This window comes from Lipotes vexillifer, unplaced genomic scaffold (assembly GCF_000442215.2).
Source record: "Lipotes vexillifer unplaced genomic scaffold, Lipotes_vexillifer_v1.1 scaffold654, whole genome shotgun sequence".
Lineage (NCBI taxonomy): Eukaryota > Metazoa > Chordata > Mammalia > Artiodactyla > Lipotidae > Lipotes > Lipotes vexillifer.
This window is the reverse complement of record NW_006773486.1, coordinates 50,173-56,172: the sequence shown is the minus strand read 5'-3', so window position 1 is coordinate 56,172 and position 6,000 is coordinate 50,173.

The window sequence follows — 6,000 nt, the reverse complement described above, 5'->3', positions numbered from 1 at the left end:
TCTTTCCCTCCTGGCACACTTTCCTGGGCATTTTACAGGCTCCCAGCTGGATGCCTCTTTGCAGTACTCTTGACTAATGTGAGGCATCTTGGAGCTCTCTGAGTCATGTATTTTAGCCTTCTTTCACTCCTGGACATTTTGCTGTTTACCTCCATCTCTATCCACTGAGGTCTCCCCTCAGGCAGCACTCTTAGACAAGATACAAGGTGATCCCACAACCGTGCTCTCTCTTACATGCCCCAAAGCTGATCGAAAGGAAGAACTTGGGGTCCCCTTTTACCTACAAATGCTGAACTTGCAAGGGCAGTAGGAAAAGCCCTCTAGCTGTCATAGTGTAATGCACCATCTTCCAAATTGCAGAAAAACACTTCTAAAGTTCTCCCAGTGGTTCTTTTTATAGCGACCTTCAAAAGGCTTGGGGGTAAAAAACAGCATCATAATCCTTAAATGCATTTACTCCTGGACCAGCTAAAAATAGGTGGAATTGTTGGATCCTGGGATGTGTACATTTTACATTGTCATAGAATGCAGTAAATTATTTCACTAAATAATTTTGTTAATTTATATTAGCAACATTTGAGAGTGTCTATTTCCCCATATTCTTTATTTATTTATAAATTTATCTATTTAATTTTTTTTTTTTTGCATTTTCATTAGGGTAACAATTCCTAAGTCCTCCATTACAGTTAAAAAATTGAATATCAGTGAAGAATAAGAAAACAATATTAATAGTTACTCTGGTATTTTTTGTGAAGTGAGAATTTGCTCTCTATATTTTGTATGATGCTATATTATTCACTCTAAAATGCTATCAGTTTTATAGCCATTTAAAAATAACGTTTAGGAGGACCTTCAAGATGGTGGAGGAGTAAGACATGGAGATCACCTTCCTCCTCACAAATATGTCAAAAATACATCTACATGTCTGGGCTTCCCTGATGGCGCAGTGGTTGAGAATCTGTTTGCCAATGCAGGGGATACAGGTTCGAGCCCTGGTCTGGGAAGATCCCACATGCCACGGAGCAACTGGGCCCGTGAGCCACAACTACTGAGCCTGCGCATCTGGAGCCTGTGCTCCGCAACGAGAGAGGCCGCGACAGTGAGAGGCCCGCGCACCGCCATGAAGAGTGTTCCCCACTTGCCACAACTAGGGAAAGCCCTCGCACAGAAATGAAGACCCAACACAGCCAAAAAATAAATAAATTAATTAAAAAAAAAAAATACATCTACATGTGGAACAACTCCTACAGAACACCTACTGAACACTGGCAGAAGACCTGAGACTTCCCAAAAGGCAAGAAACTCCCCATGTACCTGGGTAGGGCAAAAAAAAAAGGAAAAATAGAGACAAAAGAATAAGGATGAGACCTGCACCTCTGGGAGGGAGATGTGAAGGAGGAAATGTTTCTGCACACTAGGAAGCCCCTTCACTGGTGGAAACGGAGGTGGGGTGGGAGGGGGGAAGCTTCGAAGACACAAGCTTCCCACACAGAGGATCAGTACTGACAAGCACTAACCAGCCTGGGAGACTTGTCTGCTCACCTGCAGGTGGGGCGGGTGAGGGCTGGGAGCTGAGGTTCAGGCTTCGGAGGTCAGATCCCAGGGAGAGGACTGGGGTTGGCTGTGTGAACACAGCCTGAATGGGGCTAGTGCACCACAGCTAGCCGGGAGGGAGTCCAGGAAAAAGTCTGGAACTGCTGGAGAGGCAAGAGACCATTGTTTCAGGGTGCATGAGGAGAGGGGATTCAAAGCACTGGCTAAACAAGCTGCAGAGATGGGCACGAGCCACTGCTATCAGCATGGACAACAGAGACGGGCATGAGATGCTAGGGCTGCTGCTGTTAAGCCACCAAGAAGCCTGTGTGCAAGCACAGTTCACTATCCACACCACCCCTCCTGGGAGCCTGTGTAGGCCGCCACTGCCAAGGTCCCGAGATCCAGGGACAAGTTCCCTGGGAGAACACACGGCATGCCTCAGGCTGTTGCAACGTCATGCCGACTTCTACTGCCACAGGCTTGTCCCGCATTCCGTACCCCTCCCTCCTCCCAGACTGAGTGAGCCAGAGCTCCCAAATCAGCTGCTCCTTTGACCCAGTCCTGTCTGGGTGAAGAACAGATGTCAGAGGGTGACCTACATGCAGAGGCGAGGCCAACTCCAAAGCTGAACCCCAGGAGCTGTGCGAACAAAGAAAACAAAGGGAAATTTCTCTGAGCAGCCTTAGGAGCAGTGGATTAAATCTCCACAATCAACTTGATGTACTCTGCATCTGTGGAATACCTGAATAGACAAAGAATCATCCCAAAACTGAGGCAGTGGACTTTGATAGCAACTGTAGACTTGGGGTTTGCTTTCTGCGTCTAATTTGTTTCTAATTTTATTTTTATTGTAGTTTCATATTTAGAGCTTATTATCATTGGTAGATTTGTTTATTGATTTGGTTGCTCTCTTCCATTTATATATATATATATACATTTTTTTTTTTTTCCTTTTTCACTTTTTGTGAGTGTGTATGGTTATGCTTCTTTGTGTGATTTTGTCTGTATAGGTTTTCTTTTATCATTTGTCCTAGGGTTTGTTCTGTCTGTTTTTTTTTTTTTTAGTATACTTTTTAGCGCTTGTTATCATTGGTGGATTTGTGTATTGGTTTGGTGGCTATCGTCTTCTGTTTTTTAAATTACTTTTTAATTTTTTATACTTTAATAATACTTTTCTATTTTAATAACCTTATTTATTTTATTATTTTCTCTTTCTTTCTTTTTTTTCCTTTTTCTCCCTTTTCTTCTGAGCTGTGTGGCTGACAGGGTCTTGCTGTGCTGGCCAGGTGTCAGGCCTGAGCCTCTGAGGTGGGAATGCTGAGTTCAGGACATTTGTCCACCAGGGACTTCCTGGCCCAGCGTAATATCAATCAGCAAGAGCTCTCCCAAAGATCTCCCTCTAAATGCTAAAACCCAGCTCCACTCAACAACCAGCAAGTTCCAGTGCTGGACACCCCATGCCAAACAACTAGCAAGATAGGAACACAACCCTACCTATTAGCAGAGAGGCTACCTAAAATCATAATAAGTTCACAGACACCTCAAAACATACCACTGTATGCAGTACTGCCCACCAGAAAGACAAGATCCAGCCTCATCCATGAGAACACAAGCACCAGTCCCCTCCACTAGGAAGCCTACACAACCCACTGAACCAAACTTACCCACTGGGGGCAGACACCAAAAACAATGGGAACAAAGAACCTGCAGTGGAGACCCCAAACACAGTAAGTTAAGCAAAATGAGAAGATAGAGAAATACACAGCACATGAAGGGGCAAGGTAAAACCCCACCAGACCAAACAAATGAAGAGGAGGAAATAGGCAGTCTACCTGAAAAATAATTCAGAGTAATGATAGTAAAGATATCCAAAATCTTGGAAATAGAATGGAGAAGATACAAGAAACACTTGACAAGGACCTAGAAGAACTAAAGAGCAAACAATGATGAACAGCACAATAAATGAAATAAAAAATACTCTAGAAGGAATCAATAGCAGAATAACTGAGGCAGAAGAACTGATAAGTGATCTGGAAGATAAAATAGTAGAAATAACTACCACAGAGCAGAATAAAGAAAAAGAGAATGAGAAGAATTGATGGTAGTCTCAGAGGCCTCTGGGACAACATTAAACGCACCAAAATTCGAATTATAGGGGTCCCCGAAGAAGAGAAAAAAAGGGACTGAGAAAATATTTGAAGAGATTATAGTCAAAAACTTCCCCAACGTGGGAAAGGAAATAGTCAATCAAGTCCAGGAAGCACAGAGAGTCCCATACAGGATAAATCCAAGGAGAAACACACCAAGACATATACTAATCAAACTATCAAAAATTAAATACAAAGAAAAAATATTAAAAGCAACAAGGGAAAAGCAACAAATACCATACAAGGGAATCACCAAAATGTTAACAGCTGATCTGTCAGCAAAAGCACTGAAAACCAGAAGGGAGTGGCAGGACATATTTAAAGTGATGAAAGGGAAAAACCTACAACAAAGATTACTCTACCCAGCAAGTATCTCATTCAGATTCGACAGAGAAATTAAAACCTTTACAGACAAGCAGAAACTAAGAGAATTCAGCACCACCACCAAAGCAGCTTTACAACAAATGCTAAAGGAAGTTCTCTAGGCAGGAAAAACAAGGGAAGGAAAAGACCTGCAATAGCAAACCCAAAACAATTAAGAAAATGGTAATAGGAACATACATATCGATAATTACCTTAAATGTAACTGGATTAAATGCTCCAACAAAAGACATAGACTGGCTGAATGAATACAAAAACAAGACCCATATATATGCTGGCTACAAGAGACCCACTTCAGACCTAGGGACACATACAGAATGAGAGTGAGGGGATGGAAAAAGATATTCCATGCAAATGGAAATCAAAAGAAAGCTGGAGTAGCAATTCTCATATCAGGCAAAGTAGACTCTAAAATAAAGACTATTACAAGAGACAAAGAAGGACACTACATAATGATCAAGGGATCTAACTGGCATTAATGGCTTTAGAGATTTTCTTAAAAATCTCTATGAACATTCTATGACAGAAGGTCATCTGAGAGTCTTAAACCTCAGATACCCTTACATTAAACATAACATATATTAAACTTATACAGAGAAAGAGCATGTATAATTTGGTTAATGTAATAGAGATCAATTTCTTCCTATTGGGGCTTGAATTGTTTCCCAGTAGCTCCCTTTCATGTATCTTTTTTCCCTCTTATCCTATCATTTTTTCACCACTCAAAAATAAATTTTGTAATATTTAAACAAGGAAACACGAGCATGTATGATGCTCCCTATTCTGCATTGCTGTTACTTCTTTGTTTAACCATTTATTTGTTTCAGGTGCTGTGGTTTAAACAGGTGTTTCCACTGAAGTATACCCTGGAGCACCCCAGTGTGAACATAGGAGAGCACAGGCACAATGCCATAACTACACAAAAAGGAAGCAAGTGGGCATAGTGCACACTGCAAATATGCAGAATGACAAGAAAAAGATCACCATTTCTTCATCTGTGGCAAGCTTTTTTTAATCTAGAAATCAGATTTTATTGGGAAAAATAGTTCATGACTGTAACAATGATTTTCTATATTTCTTTCCCATATATGGATAGAAATGCTTACAGAGAACGTAGGAGGAATTTTCTCATTGAGTTTATATTTAAACATATTTTCCCCAAATTAGCATTTTGACTTAATGACAGTACAAAAATAAGACATATTCTTCCTCTATGTTAATCAGAATATGAAGTAATATGAAGAAACATATTTTTACAACTAAAGTATAAAGAGTGTTGTAGGTGTATATATCTGTTTCCCTTAAATATAATCTAAACACAGGACTAACATTTCTCATTAGTCTCCTAAAATGCATTTCAGTTACCAGTTAATGCTGAATGTCTCTACTCTGTATATATACAAACACATATGCATTACAGACACATGGGTGGATAAAATAAATAAATCTAAGAAATCCTCAAACATATTCTAGGAATATAATATTATTTTGATATCATTAAAGACTTCCAAATGTTTAAAAATTATACTACAATACTTCCATTTAACTCCATACTACCTAAGTGGATTAAGCTCTTTGTAATACTTTGTAAGTAAGAAAACCAATAATTAACTGTTTTTTTTAAACGATTTATACTCACTTTATATTGCAAGGCTATAGCCATAAGTAGAAAAAGTGTTATTTACTTTGCACAGTATTTGAGATCTGTTTTATCAGTGAAAAAAAATTCATTAGATTACACTTCATAGTACAATTTTGATAGAGGGAAAAATATGTTCAGCTTTTAAAAGTTTCCTGTGTATTTATATGCTCAGATAAGCACAAAAGTACTTTTGTTTAAGATCTCCTACATGACATGTAAATGGTCTTTATAAAGCAATGCTTGATTTGCTCTATTTGAAATTAAATTCTTGTGACTTTGGGTCAGTCTACTAGA